This window comes from Mus musculus, chromosome 1 (genome assembly GCF_000001635.26).
Source record: "Mus musculus strain C57BL/6J chromosome 1, GRCm38.p6 C57BL/6J".
NCBI lineage: Eukaryota > Metazoa > Chordata > Mammalia > Rodentia > Muridae > Mus > Mus musculus.
This window is the reverse complement of record NC_000067.6, coordinates 194978337-195000164: the sequence shown is the minus strand read 5'-3', so window position 1 is coordinate 195000164 and position 21828 is coordinate 194978337. Positions and strand designations below refer to the sequence as shown.

The 21828-nt window shown below is 41.0% G+C and overlaps 1 long non-coding RNA gene across 2 annotated transcripts; it reads left to right on the top strand.

The window, feature by feature from the left end:
• The first annotated feature begins 2249 nt into the window (after positions 1-2249).
• Gm32250 lies at positions 2250-11100 on the top strand. 2 transcript variants are annotated; one of them, XR_003948596.1, is made up of 2 exons: positions 2250-6777; positions 10844-11100. It is a non-coding gene; the product is annotated as a predicted gene, 32250 (long non-coding RNA). The 2 variants fall into 2 exon arrangements; XR_001779702.2 differs by having other exon boundaries at positions 2254-4881.
• The last annotated feature ends 10728 nt before the right edge of the window (positions 11101-21828 follow it).

The window sequence follows — 21828 nt, the reverse complement described above, 5'->3', positions numbered from 1 at the left end:
ACCACTGTTCAAACATCCTCCTGCAGATGGGAACCTGGAAATGCCCAAAGTCTCTGAATTAGTTCAAAGAAAATAGGGACAGACCCTAGATCTCCAGGTATTGTCCACCCACTGTATTAAACTTCACAGGTGTAAGAGGGTCAAAGAAAGTAGCCACTGGAGAAGCAGAAGCATGAGGGCCAGGTATCAGTGTCCCCACAGGTAAGGCTAAGTTCCTTGTGCTCCTTAGCAGTAGATGTTCAGGGATTCGGGGTGGCCTTACCCCTGCTTGAGAAGCTTTGTGCTTTTTTTTCTGCTGGAGGTCACTAAGTGTTGGTTTCTTTTTCCTACTTGACAAGTCATCTATAGGCAACACATAGGGCAGCAGGCTCCTCCCTGAAGTACCAGGGCAGCTACTTTAACCAGTAATCCAGTAAACAAAGGGTCAGAAGCTGAGCTCCAGAAGCCCCTACACGTGCTACTGGTATCAAATCCTCAAATTGGCAAACATATTCTGCTTCTGTATATATACCTCTAAGGGAAAGACATTACACCCGAGACTCTGCTTCCTTATCTGTCAAATATAACAGTTAGCCTGCAGTTACTGTTAAGTTTCAATGAGCAAATTCACAGAATCTCTTAGAATATCATGTGGAGACCAGGTGCACTGTGATGTCACTGTTTATGTGAGAATCCCTGAAAGTTGGTCCCTAGGTCAGCACTGGTATAGGAAGCTGTGGATTCTGGCACAGGAGCATCTTAGGAGTTCTTTCTTTGAGTCTCCAGTCCTACATCTTCTCAGGTTCTGCAGAAAGAGAAGCCTGAAAGCCCCAGGTAAGTCTAAGTATAACCTTTACTTCTTACTCAGTACTATTGCTTATTTATTTTTAGCATGTTGTACTTCTCCATAAGTCTTATTTCAATAAAAGTAAAAAGAATACTGTCCTTGTGGAACTTATGTTCTAGAATGTAGACAATAGTTATTTTCTAAGTAGCTTCCTTATCCAAATCCCAGCCTAGCCTGCTCTTCTCTAGCCTGCAAGGTGTACTGTAAACCTCCTTCTCTCCCATATTAAATCCCATCTTACCTATTAAAGCCTTTTCCTCAGTCTTCCCTCCTTGTCAGTACCGCAACTCACATCAACTTTTCATTTTTGACATAAAACATAAGAAAGTAGGAAAAACTCTACAGGGCCTGTTTCTAGTGCTAGCTCTGCTAATTACTGAATAAGCTCTTATTGGGGTTTTAATTTCCTTACCTATCAAATGAAGTGTCAGAAAAGACATGCACAGGGACTTCATCTGATTCAACCTGACTTAAGTAAGGCTCCTCCTGAGTTTAGTATGTTCCTCTAAGTATTGCACACTATCAAGAAGAAAGGCCCAATTTAGGAGGGGAGTCCAGACTGGCAACAGTACTCCTGGCTCTCTCCAACCACCCTAAATTTTACTGCTCAAACCTCAAAATCTTTACTTACTTGGTCTTGATTCCTGCTAGCCCTGCCTACCTGCTGAGACCTCTACTAATCTGACTGTCAATAACTGGGATGGCCTCGCCAGCTGACAAAGCACCTTGCTCCTTGACCACAAGCTTAGCTGTCCTGTTATTATACAACCAGAATACTTTAGCTAGACTGAATGTTCCTAGGCCATCTCTATAGCCCCAACTGACATGCTTGCCTCAGCCTTGGTCCCTACACTGCCTGCTGAGTTCTCACATCTGCTAAGCAGGGCCCATTACCTGCACACTGATTCTTCCACTCCACAAATACTCTCTGTCTCCCCAGTGACAGATATTATAAGCAAAGACACAGTAGTATGGAATACTACTACTTCTCATACTAGCAGCCCATTCCCAGGACAAACTTCTCTACTCAGTAAAGAGTGTCCAACACACATTGTTGAATTCCTTCCTTCAAGAGGTATTTACTGAGCACTTATAGATTAGTACCATAGTAGAACAATAGCTGGGAAATGTGGCTCTGTAGCATGAATAGCACAGAATAGCATGAAGAGTATAACTCTGTAAGCCAGAGTCCCAGGTTTGTGACTCTGGGCATTTATAAGCTTCTCTGAGTGAGTTATTTTATTGATTGATTGATTAATTGAATATGGAGTAACTGTTTGGATTTTGAAGTGGAAGAGTACCTTGGTGGGTCAGGACAAAGGAATACCACAAAGTCACACCATGCAAGAGATCTCATGCAAGAGATTTACTGGGAGGAGGTGCCTCTAAGTGAGGACGAGGGAGGGGTATGATGGTGGGAACTTTATAAGGGTAAGACTCATATGGACAGTGGAAATATGTTGCATTTGGTGGCTGGTGATAACATAGCTTCTAGCACTGAATTACTGAAGGTGGACTGGGGGAACACCTGGTTCTAGAATATGGGCAGTTTCTAACATTAATAATAGCACTTAACAAACCAGATATATTTAGGAATAAATGGGGCAGCCTATGTGAAGTTCCTAGAATACCACATGGTAAACAGCAAACAACGTTTTCATTTTGATGTGTCCCAAAGGTAGCAGTGTTGGGGGTTTGGCCTGGTACTGCTATGTATTCACATGCTAAATACTGGCCTCTAATATCTGGTTGCCCCTGAGATCCTCACATACATTAAGTGATGCTATGTAAATCCTGCACCCTAGTTAAAAGTTAATTGGTTAATAAAAGGCTAACTCTGTGATTGGGACAGAAGGCGGGGCTTTGAAGACTGAGTGAGGGGTTTGAGGAAAGACAAGAGAAGAAGAGGAGCCTGAGGAGGAGAAAGGAGACAAAAAGAGGAGGAGGCCACCACGAGGGGAAATGGACCTTGAGCATGTGGCTAGGAGAAACAGATAGTAACAAGGGACATATGGCTGGAATGTAAGTTAGAATAGCTTAAACACTGCCAAATCTAGTCTTACAGCTTGTAAATAAAATACCACAATTATGTGTCTTTTATATGGGTTAGCTAGAACAACTAATTCATTTTGCATATCCGTTTTCATATGCCAATAACTTGAAGGAATCCTTTTCCACCCTACATAACCAATACCTCAGGAATTTTTTGTAGATGATTTTGATCACTGTGGCCCAACTTCAACATGGCTAAAAATATGATATCCTCTACAGTACTGTATACAATGCTAGTACTTTCAAGGGGTTAACCCAGAAATATGTAGACTAGAAGGTATGGGAAGGAAAAAGTGTTTATTATATATCTATATCTATCTATCTATCTATCTATCTATCTATCTATCTATCTATCTAATCAGTATTGAATTTCATACGAAACAGTAATAAAAATATGGGCAAGTCTAGTATAAAAATGAGCAAGAGGCTAAGTATTAAAATATATGTTTAGACTACATATATTTTATGTATATCTATCATAATTAGCATGAGAAAGAAAATAACATCAAATACCGGTAAGGACTTGGGACAATTGGAACTTTCCTACTTTGCTGCTGGAAGTATGATTGGTATATTTGCTCTGGTAGTATCTTAGAAATACAACCTAGTAATTCCACTTCTAAGCATATATAACAGAAATGTACACACATAGGGCATATTTACACACATATGCATGCATGTTTAGAGAGCTGTACATAACAATATTTAGGTGAGCAGTAGAGCAAATAGAACTAAATTAAGCCTACTCAGGGATGGTCTCATAATTGCTCAGAACATATGAGTCTGTGTTGATATTCTTTCACCAAAAGCCATGAACAAATACATTCTTCCACAACAGCATCAGAGGTACCTACTGTGGTCTGTAAATAATATGAATACTATACTTCCCAGGAAAATGCACATAACATGATGAATATAACAAAAATAAAGGATTAAAAGAAACCAGACTACAAAGGAGAGATTCTTCATGATTCCATTTGTACAAAGTTTAAAATAGGTAAAAATGATCCAGTAGTCGTCAAAATAGCATTCACCCTTGGATGGGTGAAGCATCTTTGGGAGATTATAATAGTCCCATTTTTTTTCTTTATGTTGGAGTTGTTTACAGGCTATGTACACCTTGTACTGAGGATATTATGTGTTTTGTTTGTTTGTTTGTTTGTTTTTACATGTATATTATAGGTCAGTAAAAAACACTATGGAAAAAAAACCCTAATGACAAAGCTTTTAAATGTGTTTTTTTTTAAACTGGAAGAAAATGGAATTTTACACAAATAGTCTGTTTTTTTTGTTTTTACCAACAACAAATTTCAGTGCCTTCTGTCCCTGCTACAAACAAAACAAAACAAAACACCCCAAACAAACCAACCAACCAAAAAAAATCAAAACCCAAAAGTCACAAATAGACCTGTACACACATTCCTACCACATCTTAAGATATGGCAGAGAGCTGACATTACACTACTCCTACAGGAAAAAAAAATGCTTTCAAAACTCTTTGTCAAAATTTATACTTTTTGAGACTAAGTCTAAAGATGGATTTGTGTTTTATGAATATAGTGAAGTGGAATCACTTTTATAGAAATAACACTTATTAATGAGACAGAAGTGGTGGAAGCAAGGGGCTACGGGTTCATTGAAAACAAGACCAAGGAACTCAGTAAATCCATAATTTGGAATCAGTATTCCTGGGCTGTAATTCCCAGTGGCTGTCAAAGATTTCGGTCAGAGAAGAAGGCACAGGCAAGTCCAAGACATGTTCTAGATCTAAACTGTGACGGAAACAAAACTCTGGTTTATGAGAAAAGCCACCCTGAGGTCACAAGAGGAGTGAGTGACCTGTACTTCCTGACCCAAAACAGGAAACAGTGGCTGGGTGTAGGCAGCCTTGGGTACATAAGGAAATGACCTCATCTGGCCTAGGACAAGAGGATGTGGCCTGGGTGCCCTCTGACCTACAGCAAAGATGAGCAGGCAGGCTTACCCACAGTTCTTCCTCTGGGGTGAGTTTCTAAATATACATTCTCATTTGCTTGATCCAGTCAAATACTTGCCTTTGCTGATTGGGTCTCTTGCAACTTTTGGTTCTGCCAGCCTACTTGACCGCTGAGACAGCAGAACCTACCTGCAGAACCCACAAACCTTACCTCAGTTGCCTATAATAGACAGCAGGCAATGAACCTGAACTTGAAGAACACCAAGGATTTCTGCCACGCAATAATCCCCAGTGATTTCTACTACAAAGGGAAGAATATTTAAAAGACAGGCACCTAAACATACTTTGTGAATGTTATATCTTCTCTTTGGAGCAAAAGTACCTTACTAACTGTGAGCTTTTCCACAAGAGAAGCCTGTGTTGCCCACAAAGACAGAGAAACGTGGTGAGAGTAAGGGATACAGGGAATACCAAGCAGCAAAGTGTTGGCATGGATACCTGAAGCACCCAGGAAGAGCACGCGCATGTCCTCCGGGTCCCAGGTCCCTGAGCTTCTGCCTTGCTGACCTCCATGTCTCCCCTCTTTCTTTCAAAGTCACAAGGAATCACTCACATCTTCACTCAGGCATACAATTTGTATAGTATAGAAAATGAGATTACATAGAAAAAAACTTGATACCTAAAAAAAATTAGCATGTCCTAGAATACATACAAGGTGTCCCCTTCCTTTGCAACCCAGAACTAACAGAGGCCCTGCTTAGGAGACTCATTCCCACTTTCCACATGAAGCAACTTGCTAACAGCAGGTGTATAACTAAAAGCCATGATGGCTGCTGAGTGTTGTAGAGAGCCACTGGCACATGTATCGAAAGGTTGGGTCTTTTATCTAGGAAGCAGGTATCATGTTCTCCAGGGTGTGTGTTTCCTGTATTCAGGAGAACGACAGCAAGCAGAAGTTCTGCAAGGCAGAACGAACACTTCAGCTACAGAAATAAAAGAAAACAGCTCTAGGCTAGACTAGAATCATTCCCACACGAGGCCTGTTTGGAATGGTTGCCTTGCTACCCTTAAAGGTATCAGCACCTACGCATGCCGATCAGCATCATTAGCATGCTTGGTCCACCAGGAACAAACCCTTGTGTAGTCCATGTGACCAGCCTGGAGAGTAAGTATGCTAATGGGGCTGGAGCTGTGATGAGTACCTGGAAACAACTTTCTGGATACAATTATGGTAAAACACTGAAGTATTTCTCCATCAAGACTCCTGTACACATGGGAGTAGGGAAAGAAAACAAAGATTATGGTAGTGGTTCAACAGCTCCCGGTTGAGACAGAGTGATTTATACGAGCAAATCTTAGCACAGAGACATGATCCTAGCCCTGACAAACAATGTAATCATCCACTCTGAAAGATCTGAGAAAACTCAGCCAGGTTATCTTCTGGGATGCTAAGAAGACAGAGACTCCTTTGGCCAAGAAATCACTATTAGATCTGAGGAGTAGGAGGACAGAGTCCCAAGTCTGCTACCTACTCTATCTAATCTCATAAGGAACTTCCTCCAAACCAGTCAGAGATATCCTGATCAGGGCTCTGTACTCATGGTTTCACTCAGAGAAAACAGGCTGCTGGTTTCAGGAAAATCATGCTTCCAGGTCCACTCCTGCATTACAATCTCTGATACTGTGTGTCTGTTAGGGTGTGGTAGGATAGAAACCGTGTCACCAAATGACTGAATAAAGAACCATCCTCAGTACAGGCATGGAGGAGGGGCCTGCTGTATAGTACTATGAAAAACTTAAAGACAGAATATACACAGTCAAATACTAGAGACCTTGAAATACAGAGATTATGTTTCAGTTCTTAAATCAGACTCCATATCAGAACACAGGCCATAACTGGCCACAGAGAAGTCCTTGACTGTCCAAGACTTGGACACCAAACCATCACAACTGACTCTGGGTGGTAAGTGACAACCACTATCAGCTGGCTCACTTTCTAGGAGTCAAAAAAAAAAAAAAAGAGAGAAAAAAAAAGAAAAAAGAAAAAAGAAAAAAAGAAAAGAAAGAAAGAAAGAAAAAAAAAGGAATCTTGGGCCTTAACACCCTGCTTAGCCATCTCAGCTTTTCCTCTCCCAACCCCTGCTCTGAAATGAATCTACTGAAGTGCAGATCTTCTCTCTGGGGCTTTGGGGGTAAAGGTTAGCAAAGCCTGCCGACAGGCATGAGAAAAATCTACAGTCCAAGGTGAGGTTATGCAGTAAAAATTCCAGATCACGAGTGAGGGACAGATGAGTGGATAAATGGAAGACCAAAACCCAAGGGACACAGTTTTCTTAGTGTGAGTGAAGTTTAGTCTCCAAGGGCAGAGCTAGGGAGCCCTGTAGAACAGGCCAACAAAGTTCTGGCTTATGCTACATAACCTCATGCTTACCCAGCATACCTATGACACTAAGCAGAGACAATGCTAACCCCTTTGCTGACTATAAATCTAGTCCACTCCACTGGGTCTGGCCTCCTGCAGGCCGGCCCCCCAACAGCTACAGTTTTGCTAAATTTAGGGTTGCTCCCAGCCACCCCAGCGACTCTGCACTTCGTGTCCATTTCAGGTTCAGCTGAGGACAGGGAGGAACAGAACTTGTTAAGATATGCCCTCATGTGACCCTCTCTCTTCCCCATTGAAGGCAGGGACCCAGGAAAGTAGAAGATGTGAGAAACCAGTCAGAGATAACCTGAGCTTTGTCAGTGGGCTCTGTACTCAAGGTTTCAGTCAGAGAAAACAGGGCTGCTGGCTCCAGGAAAACCATCCTTCCAGGTCCACTCCTCTCTCTATATGTTACTTTCTAGGATACTATGTGTCTCTTAGAGTATGGTAGGATAGATACCCTGTCTCCAAATGAGTGAATAAATAGTCACCCTCTATAGAGGAATGAAGGAGGGGCCTGTTAGATAGTACTATGGAAAATTTAAAAACAAGATACTCAGTCAAATACTAGAGACCTTGAAATACAGAGATTAAGCTTCAGTTCCTAAATCAGACTCCACAGTGGAATCAAGCCCTGAAATTCCTGATGCCCCTGAAACCTCTTCCCAAGCACAAGACCACTGGGTACCTAGTCTGGCTTTAACACTTTAGGAAACCTCTGGAAACTTGAATGTGTGCACAGGTTTGTCAACCACAGGTTTGGGAATTGGCTTTCCACTTTCAGGGAATATAGTCGTCAAGATGTAACATGGACTCCAGACACAAGCTAGTTAATCTTTACACACCTCCTTTTGCTGGCTATAAAGTGCCTACTACATACTAGGCACCTGTAGCAAGATTGATATGAATATGTAATAGGACACTCCATGTAACATATACAGAACACTGGTACGTAGCAAGTGCTCAATAAAAATTAGGAATCATAACAATATGTAGGGGGAAAGGAGGAACCCAAGAGCTAGGTCTAAGTCATGAAATGATAAAGTACGTGAGACTGACAAGGCATTTCAGGGAGAGGCCATGAACAAGAGATAAGATTCCTAGTGTCTGATGGATGGCCTGCCTATCCATCTTCTTTGTCCTGGTTCACAACCTTCCTCCCACCTTCTATGACTTGCCTTCATCTCAACTTCTAAATCCTGACATTCAGAGCCCAGGGCTATCTCCTTTCTCAGTGTTTCTAACAATACCACATGCTTATGATTTTGGAGTTTTATAATTTGCTACCCTGAGTGAACAGCTACCAGCCAAATAAAATATTTGGCCTGTGGATGCACCTCAAATAAATTATAAGTAACATGAGGAAGGGGCCAATTCTCACTTTGCTGAGTTTTCCTCCACCACAGAATGGCATTGTGCTAGGCATACCAACTTCACATTTGTGAGATGAAAGCACACGTTTTGCAGAGAAAACTGTACTCAGGTTTAATGCTCAGGAGGAACCAGCAGCCAACCATAGTACTATGTGCTTCCATTCCATCACAACGAGGACATGTCATTGTCCTATTCTATCATACAAGGCCCTACTCACCCACTCCTAGGGCCTGCTCCTGCCACCAAACCATCAACCTTCATGATTTACTGAACCCCACAACAGCCAGGCAAAGCTCACTTCTGCCCACATCAAGTCCAGAGCAGCTGGCTATCCACAAGCTGTAAGCCTCTTACAGATTAAAGGTCCTAATTTAAACCTCTGTGTGAGGTACAGCATGTGGGTCAGTACTCTACAGTCCAATTGGCATAGAGAAGCAGGCACAATATGAGAAATGCTTCTTTGGGAGTGGGGGTAGGGGAGCACAAATGAACACATTTAGCCTGAGCGATTTTGAGCCCAAGTATCTGAGACCTTAGTGACACTACGAGGAAGAGTCAGCTCACTACCATCTACCAGGAACCTAAGTAGGTGAATTCCACTATCTTACTCAGTGAATCCCAAAACACAACACTAATAGGGCAAAGTACATTGGGATAGCTTCTTTCTAGCCCAGACTTTGGGATGTGGGGAAGATTTCTATTGAAAGGAAACAAACAAAAACAAAACAAAACAACAAAACAAAAATCAAACAAATAGAATAAATCTTAGAAAGCAAGGAAATTGCTATTAAAGCAGGAAGCAAAGGACAAAGGCTGGGTCTAAACCTCTGTATTCTAGGAAAACATTTAAATGACAGGGGAGAGGTAGACCTTGGCTTATAACCCCTGCCTCTGTTTGGGCCCTCTCCCCAGTTCCTCTGCAGAAAGAAGCACCCCCCACTTGGGTAAACAGCCTCAGACCTACCTAATTGTTCTTAAAGCCTTCACTATAGCTGCTTTCAGGGAGGTAGTTCCCGGGGAAGTAACTGCAACCTGAAGTCTATGCTAAGAACACAGGAACCCTTTCAGGACAGTACTCTTATATATTCTAGATCTTAACCCTCAGTAAGGCCCAAGTTACATGGAACTCCTATCCCTCTGTGTATGCGTTCTATGCATCTCTCTCTATATGTACACATTAAAAACAATGCATTTATCACATATTATACAGTTCAATATTTCCTATTACATATATACATACTTTTAAATTTTTTCTAACATATTTTTAACTATATAAAATAAGTTTTGCTAAGACTTTACCATACAAATGCATTTTTTTTTTTTTACATTACACTGATTTCATACCACCCCACTGTCAAGTCCTTTCTGAAACAGTCTCAGCTAGGACCACGCCAGTCCTCGAGCCTTCCCAGGGGCCTATGATTCCCCCCCACCCCTTGCCCCAGTGATTCTTCTGGTGGTGGTCCAACTATTAAACACACTGGGCTGATTCCTGGCCAACATGCTTTACCAGTTGCAGTACTTCTTATCTTACATTGTAGCCCTGGAACTGAACAGACCTAAGGCACTAAGGCAGAAAGGCCATCTGTGCTGTCCCGGTGTTCAAATCTTCCAACAGCCTAACCATAAATCAGATATGCTACAAAATCCTAAAACCTGATGTCTGTTTGATAATGTTAGAAACAATTTTATAGTTTTTTTAACAATAGGATAAAATAACTTATTTAAAAATTATCCTTTGCTTAGTCTTTCTTCCAAGTAGCCTATGAAATTTTGCTACCTCCTCCTCTAGACAGCCTACCCTAATGAATCCAACGGTAAAAGGAATTCTCCAAAGCCTAGACTGCAGTAATACGAAACCCTAATAACTTCTTTCTATAGCCTCTCTTCCCAGAAATATGACACATTGGTTTTTACTCTATAGCTACTGCTGGTTTGGTATCAGAGTCAAAATACACATCTTAGAAAATCAATATTCTAACAAGGTGGCACACAACTTTAGTCTCAGTACATGGGAGACAGAGGCAGGTAGATCTCTGAGTTCAAGGCTAGCCTGGTCTACAAAGAGAGTTCCAAGACAGCTAGTACTATACAGAAAAGCTTTCTCTCGAAACCAAACCAAACAGAACAAAACAAAACATAAAATGAAAAGAAAAATCAATAGTCTTATGTTGTGAATATGACGGGTTAATCTTTTTTTCTTAATTATTTGTTTGTTTCTGCCCTGCTAAAGGAACACATATTCAGTGGCAAACTCTGCACTCTCCACTGCCTCCTCATGGTCATCTTTGAGCTTGCTGCTGATCAGCACTTCCAAACCCAGAAAGTCTACACAAGACTACAGAAGAGGAAAGGCTCTTATGGCTGACTGATAACCTTGGCAAGCATTGCATAGCTGGGCCAGCCTGAGGAAGTGTTTTGCAAAGTGGATTGTGCAAATTCACTGCTGGTATATCTCAAACTATGTGCTGTAAGATTTTTTTCTCCCCACTATAGCTTCCATTCAATTCTTTTTTTTTTAATATTGTTTATTACATATTTTCCTCAATTACATTTCCAATGCTATCCCAAAAGTCCCCCATACCCCCCCCCACTTCCCTACCCACCCATTTCCATTTTTTTTGGCCCTGGTGTTCCCCTGTACTGGGGCATATACAGTTTGCGTGTCCAATGGGCCTCTCTTTCCAGTGATGGCCAACTAGGCCATCTTTTGATACATATGCAGCTAGAGTCAAGAGCTCCGGGGTACTGGTTAGTTCATAATGTTGTTCCACCTATAGGGTTGCAGATCCCTTTAGCTCCTTGGGTACTTTCTCTAGCTCCTCCATTGGGAGCCCTGTGATCCATCCAATAGCTGACTGTGAGCCTCCACTTCTGTGTTTGCTAGGCCCTGGAATAGTCTCACAAGAGACAGCTACATCTGGGTCCTTTCGATAAAATCTTGCTAGTGTATGCAATGGTGTCAGCGTTTAGAAGCTGATTATGGGGTGGATCCCTGGATATGGCAGTCTCTAGATGGTCCATCCTTTCGTCTCAGCTCCAATAAGAGAGGTCCAGGACTTCCTACCACCTCTTCCAATACACAGCCCTCTTTTACTATATATACCTCTTCTGATTTGGCTAGCCACCCAGCTCCAACAGTCCCCATTTGGCTCTGAACCCTAGCTCTGTGCTATAGGCAAAGCCCTGCCTATTCTTGAGCACCCACTTAACAACGTACTTACCAATAACCCAGTGAAAATAGTACAGCTGGGCTCTGAGGATATAGCCATGAATGCAATGGAAGATATGTTTACTGTTTTCCAAAAGACATTTTCTGTATCCCATTCTGGTTACTATGATACATTCTTACTTTCTTCTGTCTCCCTTTTATGCTTTAACTCTGTAACTAAAATTAGCTATCTTACTCCATGCTTCCATCCCTACTCTACTTGGTCCAAAATGAGAAATGGACAGAGAACAACCTTTATGGATGTGCTTCAGTGGACAGCAGCTGATGGGTAGATCATAATCAAGTGGCAAAAAATAGAGCAAGGGGAACAAGCTTTGTTCAACAATGAAGGATCTACATAAGTTGGGCAAAGTCCCTATTACAGTAGAGAGGGCCTGTAAACAGGCCAAAGCCAGTAAGTCTCCTTCCAGCTGCTCACCTTGTAAAAGTGTGCTCATAATCATTGGGCACACTCCAAATGTACATATCCATAGCCTCTTGAACAAACAAAATGGAGAAGGGCCCTGGCAGGATGCACACACACACACACACGCACACACACACACACACACACACAAAGAGGTATCAATTCTTTCTTTAAGGGAGGTGGCTGGAAAGGATATGTAGTATAGACACTTCTGCACAGAAAAGAAAGCAAGCATGAAAAGACAACATGTAGAACTTGAGAAAATGTTGGCAAACTATTTACTTGCCAGGATCAACATCCAGAACATATGAGGAACTCAAAACAAATAATCCGATTTTAAAATGGGCAAATTACCTAAACAAACATTTGTTTAAAAAAGACAAACAGGCAGCAAGTATTCAAGAAAATGTTCAATGATCATCAGAAAAATATAAATTCAAAACTATAATAAAATGCCACCTCACCCTAATGAGAATGGATATTTTCAAAAGCATATCATTAATAATAGTAATAATAATAATAATTAGTAGCAGTAGTAGTAGTAGTAGTAGTAGTAGTAGTAGTAGTAACAAATTCCAGGATAGATGTAGAGAAAATACCTTGTCACATCGTTAGTGGAAATGTAAATTAGTACAGCTGCGGTTTAAAAAAAAAATCGTATTTAGGGTCCTTAAAAGTAAAAAAAAAACCCAAAAACTAGAAACATGGCAATGTGCAGACCTGTTATGCATAGCACTCAGGAGGCTAAGACAGGAGGATCACGAGTTCTAGGCTAGTCTTGGCTCCATAGGGACACTCCATCACAAAACAACAAAGCAGAACAAGAAATACCCTGGAAACACAACTACCACATAATCCAACAATCTTAATATGAGAAATATATTTAAAGAAATTAAAGTTGGCATGTCAAAGAGACATTTTAATGCCATATTTACTGTAGCACTAGTCATAATAGCCAAGAGTGAGAATAAACTTCAGTGTCCATCAATAGGGGAATGGAAAAAGAAAATGTGGTATGTGTGTCAGTTTGTGTGGTGTGTATGTGTGTGGTGTGTGTGTGTCTGTATGTGTGTCTGTGTGTGTGTGTGTGTGTGTGGTGTGTGTCTCTGTGTGTGTGTATGTGGTGTGGTGTGTGCATGTGTGTGTGTGTGTATATGTGTGTGTGTGCATTGGAAGATTATTTCACAATAAAAGACTGAAATCCTGTTATTTGAAGCTATATAACCTAAGAGATATTACATTAAGTGTCGGAAGCATTTAAATTAGCAGAAGTAATATGGGCAAGAACTTCTTGGAGAGCCTGTGTTAAGAGATACCTTAATATGAAGACAAAAATACTAGAATGTCTTTTTAATGTTTTTGCTGAAAATAATAAGTCAAACCAAACTATTACCTAATATGTTTATGGGCATGGATACAATGCTTAAATTTATGTGGCAACTGTCACATAATGTGCAAGAGTATACTCATTTGAACTATTCTTATTAATAAACATTCTTAATCATTTATTCAATTTAATTATTCAACAAACAGCTTTTACATGGTAGTTGCTGTCTCTGCTCTGAAACAGAGCAAGGGACAAAACTGACAAAGATCACTGCTCCTGTAACTCCTGTTCCAGTAAACAGAGAGAGAAAAGACACTGATGTAAACTGTCTTAGTCGGTGTTTTACTGTTGTACAGAGACACCATGACCATGGTATAAAGGAAAGGATCTAATTGGGGCTTGCTTATAGTTTCAGAGATTCAGCCCACTCTCATTATGTCAGGAAGCATGGCAGCATGTAGGGAGACATAGGGTTAGAAGTTCTCTCATGGTGCTAAAAGTTCTACATCTAGATCTACAGACAACAGGAAGAGACACTGGGCCTGTCTTGGGCTTTGAAACCCCAGAGCCCCTGCTCAGTGATACACTTCCTCAAACAAGGTCACACCTAATTCAACACTGGGACATTTCCTAATCCCTCCCAAGTACTACAATTTCCTGATGACTACTAAGCATTCAAATACATGAGCCTGTGGGGGCCATTCTTATTCAAACCACCCCAGAAATATTTATTATATTAATGATGATAGAGAAAAATCCCGTGGAAAGGGGTACAGAGAATGCTAGAGAATGCTGAGCTATGAGAAGGCCCCAGAGAAGATAAGACCCATAGGAAAAAAGGAAAAAAAAAAAAAAAACACACAAGCTATGTGGGAAGAAGATTCCAGACAAGAGAACTAGAAATGAAAAGGCCCTAACACGAAGGCGGCCAATGATGATGGCATAAAGTGTAGTGAAACAAGAGCAAAGAGGACAGAGATGCAGCAGCACAGGAAATGGGTCCTACAGTCCTGATGAACACACGGGAGCCACTAGCCTCCACTGGAGATATGCTATGACTCAGCACAAATAGTAAATTAAACAAGAACAATGAAACCCACTTAAAAAATAAAAACACTTTTGGCATACTAGCTTAAATAAAATACATGACCACAATTAATTTTCAACAGCTCTTTTTCCTTTGCCAGAGGTTTTAAAATTACCTGTGTTATTCTCTAGTGTTTCTCACATTGTAACTCTATTTATTCTACAGTAATGATATAAGCTACACCATCCTGGGGGTCTCATTGAGGACCACAGTATTTATTGAATGAGATGAAAAGCTACCACTTGGGGTTGAGTACATCAGGATATAGTAAGACTTCTTTTTCATTGGAAGATTCTGGCTGCTGTGAGGACTCTAGCCTATGAGGGACAGAGAAGCAGAGATGACAGCAATTTGGCCAGGGTGCTGGCAGGAAAAGCAGTTCTGACAGGTCAGATTTGGGAGGTACTTTACAGATGGAATCAGGATTAGCACACGAGTGGGATAAAGACCACAAGAATGAGGAAAGTGATATACAACATCTAGTATTCTAATAAACACCGAAAAGGTTAGCATTCCCATTATTGTGATGGGAAAACTGAGTAAAAAAGTCAGTTTAGACTGGGATATGTTCAATGGTAAACGTATTAATATCAATACTGAGATGTTAAACCAGCAGACTCATATATGGGTCTACAACTCACGAGGAAGCCTGTATTAGAGACAAAAATTGGGAAGTATCACTACCCAAGGTTTTACTTCTTACTAGGGAAAAGTTATAACATAAATAAAATTACAGTGAAAGTAATAAAATAAAACTCATCAAGCAAATTCAGGAAAAAAAAATGCATGGTCATTGCTATTTCCCATCTGTGACTACTCTGAAATGAACTGGAGATTTAATTTGTAAGTAAGGCATTTAAAGATATGATGTGGAAAAGTGAGGATGGAAAAGATAAAGAGGAAGAATCCCAGGGAGAGAAAACTGAAAATGTGTTGCCAGTGAAGGCAATAAGAGACCAGAAACAGATGCCCTAGAAATAAGATGAAAATAGCCTCCAGGTAAAGGACAGGACCAACTATGTCCAACACTGCTAAGGAGCCACCCAATGAGGTGTGATCAAAGCCAGAGTGACCACTGGGAGAAGTGTCAGGAGTGGTGGGATTCCAGGTGGACATGAAAACATGAGCATGAATGAGGAAGCCTGAAAGGCAAAATCTGGGGCTTCTTTAAAATAACAAAACAGCAGCCAATGTAAATGTTTCAAAAGGAGAAACACCAGTGACGTGAACAGATCAGGGCTGGGTATCATCATGAACCCATGTGTGAGAGGGAAGGGTGCTCAGCAGGCAGGGACTGTCTATGACAGAACTGTGAATAGCAAACAGAGGAAGAGAAAAAGTATCACACATCGTAGCCACTGACAACTTTCAATGTTGTATTTACTATGTATTAATAATACCAAAATGCTGTATACAACACAGGAAGATACTCAAGAGTTTAACTGATATACAAAATATTGTTTAATTAAAAAATCAAATTCTAGCTGGGCAGTGGTGGTGCACGCCTTTAATCCCAGCACTTGGGAGGCAGAGGCAGGCGGATTTCTGAGTTCGAGGCCAGTCTGGTCTACAAAGTGAGTTCCAGGACAGCCAGGGCTACACAGAGAAATCCTGTCTCGAAAAACCAAAAAAAAAAAAAAAAAAAAAAAATCAAATTCTTAACCATGACTAGAGTTATGAATCATGCTAAATTTAAAATATTATATCCTAAGTATATAATAGAGAACATATAAATGCTAAAAGTATATTGTTTTTTTTTACATCTGAGAACATAGTTTTACTAAAAAGTACTAAAACTGTATAGATATTCCAATCCTACAATATAGCTGGACTTAACCTGAAATTGCAAAAACAAACAAACAAAAACTAATAATATCTAAGAATCACAAGAAACTATTTATATAGGGAAATATAAATTATATGAGCCTGAACTGTATTGGCAGATTAGGTTCCCACAGCAGCGTAGATGCTTATCAATGTACAGCTTCCACACAGAGCAGTTCACAGAGAACATGGACTGTCACCTGACCAGCTGGTAGAAGAAGCAAGAGCCTATCCCAACCCACAGCCAGCAAAGTCATGGAGCTATCCAAGTTGCTCTAATAAATATACCTGTACCACTGGGCACTTGCCAAGACCTTTACCAATGGGAAGAGCTTTTAAATGTTTTCATTTAGTCTCTCTGTCAATCCATTAGTCAAATAACCTCACCACTTTAACGATCAGGGCTACATACACTTAGGCCAGAATGTTAAACACAATAGCAAACCAGTGCCACTCTAAAAGGCAAGTTACAGGGCTATGCAAAGTTTGCAAGCGATGGAAACTGTACCAGGCTTCATCAGTCACAGGAAATGATGGCATGAGTCCAAGCATACCAGGCCCGAAAACATGGCAGATTTGGCAGCACCAAAGTGCCAGTCATAGGCATGTGGTACACAAAGAAAGCTGACAGTAGTTCTCAGTTTAAAATGTAGCATCCATGATGGTCAGGCTCTGACCATCTCTACACAGGTGTCTGTCCAAAGTCTGGCACAATGTCTGGCATAGAGAAGGCCTCGAGTAGTTACTAGCTGGGCTTGCTGTCACATACCTATGATTTCAGCACTAGATAGCCAATCTAGTCTATGTAGTAGGTTCCAAGCAAGCCAGGGCTACAAAGCAAGATCTTCTCCTGAAAGAAAAGAAGGGAAAGAGAAAGAAGAGAGAAGGGAAACAGAAGGGAGGGAGAAAGGGTTACTGAAGGAAATAATGAATAGCCAAGAAACCATAAGCACAGTAAGAATTGCAGTGTGTGAACGAAGCTCAGGAAAGCTACTCTGACAGTTGGGTGGGTGTAAAGGTAAGCAACTAAGCAAAGCTAAAATGCAGAACTACAAAGCAGATTCTTTATTAACAAGATATTCACAGTTATTAACTAAATGAAACATGGGTCCTGTTCATAGTATGACCTAAAACAACAGGATTTTATTTGTTTTTAAATGAAACCATCAGGAAAATTTAAATACCTACTATAAAACAGGTCATTTTTTTTAGGGATATCTTTGTTTATTTAAGGTGCAACAAACATGTTATATTCTTTTAAAAAAAGGTGAAGATATATACTAGAGTTTGTATACAAATGCTACCATCCTTAAGATGTGCTTTAACTCCAGGAAAGGAGGAAAGGAAAACGTGGAGATTTAAATGAGAATTTCTAGACCATATTCTGACTGCCTGTGGAAACACTGGGCAACAGAAACACACAGATTTATGACATTAACTCTACCTTTGTATATGGTAAAACAAATACTGTAAATACTTACAGAGAGCAGCCATATGCTGCTATGCATTTGCCCCACTAGAGAAAAATCATTGAGTAGTATCTTGGGACATACACTGGCAGTTTATCAATGGAGGCCTGCAGAACAGAGCTGTCTTTCCTCCGTCCCTGCCAGCTCATTCACAAGGTGACCAGCCTGGAAGTGCTTTGCCTTCCTGTGTTTACTTTACCTGTGCCACCAAAGCCTGGAATGAAGGAATCACAGGCTTCATATCTACTTTCATCCCGGTCCTCTGATACCTCACATTAGCTTCTCCTCTCCTCTCCAGGCCCTTTCCTTGCCACACTAGTTTTGCCTTCTTACTCCAGTCCTCTGCAGTAACTGATGATGCTAAGCCTCTGACCCACCATCCTCATAGGTCCACTGACCCTGGATTCTCTCATGCCCATTCTCTATCCTTTTCCTTAAATACCATCACATCACCAGAGTATACTAGAATATTAACTTTTCCCAAACATGCCACTCTTGCTGCTGAGTTCCTCTCTGTTTACCTATTCAGCTATTTTCTTCATATCTCCAAGGAAAACCAAATAAGGATGGGTCAGCCAATTAATTATCTGGATGCCTATTGTGTGCCAAATTCTGAATCCAGGACAAAGGTGACAGAAACAAACATGACAGATGAGGGCATCCTTTAAGCCATAAAATATACCACAAATGGTATAAAAATTGGTTCAACTGTCGATGAACCTCTAGACCAGACCATAAGTGCTTTATTTTCTTGTTTCCTCAGAACTTCATACACTGCCCAACAAAGATCCTTAATGAATATCCAGATGATAAAAGAAATAACTCAACTCAGTGTGTTTGTCTCAACAGTATTTAAACCTCTATAGTATAGGGTTATCCTAACTCTACAAATGAAAGAGAGTAGAGGTGTTTGATAAGGTCTTTTAAAGGAGGGGAAGATGAAGTTCCTGGAGCCAGTCTTATCATAATCAGCCAAAAGCAGCTCTGGGAGTTGTTAGCTACTATCTTTGTTCTTCTGGACTCTTTGTACCCTCTTTCTACTGACACCTTCTCCTTTCTCACTCCCCCCCCAACCCGCCCACTCCACTGTAATGGGGAAAAACCTACCCTTCTCATCCCTACTCATCTGAGCATGTGGTTTCCTCTTGCCACTGACATCTTTCAATTCCTACCCAGCCCTACACCAAACTTCTCCAGCTGTGGTGCTGCTGCTAGCTCACTGCAACAAATCTTAAGTCACTCCCATCCCCAGTCAGAGGATGGGAGTGATTTAAGACACCAGGCTGAGGACTATGTCAACAAGGGTTAGAAATCAGGGCTCTAGGAAGATGAAGTACAAGAATCAGCCTAGTGGTTGATTCCAGTCCCAGACAACTCCTCCTACAATTCCAAACCTAGGACTTGTCTTAAAAGTGTGGATGGACACCATGATCAGACAAGATACAGAGGCAACTTGTAGATAATATCTAGACTGGCATACTTGGGGACAAAGGGCAAAACAAAACTACCAGAATATATTCTGGAGGATACTAAAGAACCAATTAGTCTCCCTTCTTCGGTCCTAAGATTGGGTTTGGGTCATTCTTGCTTCTCTGCACAAACCTGAGAAGCAGGAACAACAACTTAAAATCAGGGCCACAACCCAGCTCTGCTTAGGAACTATATAGATAGACTCTAGGCCCTAAGATAGGGCAAGACACCTTCCAGTATCCAGAAAAAGGTATTAGAAAAAAAGAAGTTTCCCAGTACCGAATAATTCTATCTATTTTTTCTCTCATGAAGTTGCTGTAAATACACACAATCTTCAAGACCTTTGATGTCTGAACCAGTCCCAGCAATACCCTTCTCCCTGTCCCTCTCCCTATCCCTCTCTGTCTTGGAATTTGCTCTGTAGATCAGGCTAGCCTTGAACTCACAGGTATCCACCTGGCTCTGACTTCCAAGTGCTGGGATTCAAACCCTGGGTCACCAAAGCCCAGCTGGCAAATTTTTATCTTAAATGTCTTAAAAGGTGAGACAGCTTAAATATTTCAAGCTTGCAGGTCTATGGCTGTTGCAACTACTTAACCATGTCACTGTGGTAATACATAAGCAACAGACGTTTCTAATACCCAATAAAGTACAAGAATGGGCACCTGTTCTATAGGTCATAGTTTTGTTCACGGGGGCCTGCTTTTTTAGCATTTTATGTTTCAAAGAGGAACAGAGGCCACCATGTACCTATATACCACTACTGTGAGATCCCGGCCTCCATTTCTGCTACTTGCTGTACAAAGCACTGAAAAAGACCCAGACTGTTTACTCTAAAAACCTAGCTTGAATCAGAAACTTGAGCAAAAATGTAAATGGCTGTACACATCATTTTGGAGGGCTTCAAAGACAGAAAAACTAGATTCCTTATATTAGATGCTAAGACCTGGAAAGGAAAGCAGTGCATCTAGAATGGTGTAGCTGGCAAGGTTCACTGACTCTGTGCTTCTACTCTGCAAGTGATAGATAGAAGACAAGCATGTCAACAGCACACTGGCAGAGGCAAGAACCCATAACACTTTTTGGGCCTCTACTTTCCTAATGCTTTGATCCTTTAATCCAGTTCCTCAAGTTGTGATGACCTGCAATCATAATATTACTTCATTGCTATTTCTTAATTGTAATTTTGCTACTGTTATGCATCATAATGCAAATATCTATCTGTGTTTTACCATAGTCTCAGGTGACCCCAGTTAAAAGGTTGTTCTATCCCCAAAGGGGTTGTGACCCACAGGTTGAGAACTACTGCTCTAAGTAAACAGTATGACCAAGTAATGCAATATGGGAAGGCATGCATATGCATGTGTCAATTTTTCAGGTACTCCAACATGGCTACTAAAAAGAAAAAACATGTAAACAAATACCTTCATTTTAAAAATAGATAGGTCTGGTAGAAAATGTAGATGTTTGACAGAGTCTAAAGGGGTCTTGGGATAATAAACAAGAACAAGGCATACACATGTACCTTAAAGCTCGTCCTAGAACCTCTTCCCAGAACTAACTTCCATGTCAAACTCTGTATAGATTATAAATGTTTCTACACTTGATATTCCAACTTCATTCTAAAGATGCCGAAAAAGAAATCAAATGAGTCTCCCTTGAACAAGTTTGAATACTAACTTTCTTATTTCTACTAACCATTATGGCTCAAAATTTTAGCACCTTCCTTCCCCATGTTCTGTGCCCAAACCAAAATGGCCGTCTGACTTGCCTCTCCCTTCCATTTCCACAGGCTTCACTCTAACTCCCACAGTTTTGTATCTTGCCTGTCTTCTGTCTGTACCACCTTTCCCAGCCTTTCCCAGGCATATAATAATGCAGAATCTTAATCCATAAAGTCGTCCTCCGCCCGTGCATACAAACCTCTTCAAGGTCAAGGCTCACTGCTACCTCTGTGGCTTCCAAGATTCCAGAACCTCACCTAATTTAGGGGTGCAAAATAATTGCTCAATGAATGAACCCTGGCTTTAATTATGAGGCAAGTTGCTACTTCTCACAAACCTGAACCCAGAGGCCCTCTGCCATCTCACTTTCCCCTTTCCACCTGTCTACCATCCTGAAAACAACCTCTCAAGGAGCTGATCAATTCCTGACCCTCTCCATGTTCCTGTCATTGCTGCATCATATCTCTGCCCACGCCTGGCTAGCCCTGCCCTGTGATGACGTCCATGCCCTCCCCTCCCCCATCCTACCCCCCCCCCCCCCCCCCGTGTATTCAACTCCCACACAGCTGCCAACTGTAGAGCTTTAGGGAAGCAAGAGGACACAGGAAAGGGGGATATTATAAAAAATGGACAATGAAGGGCATAAAGGGGGGACGCTGGAGTCTTTGATCCCTAGGGA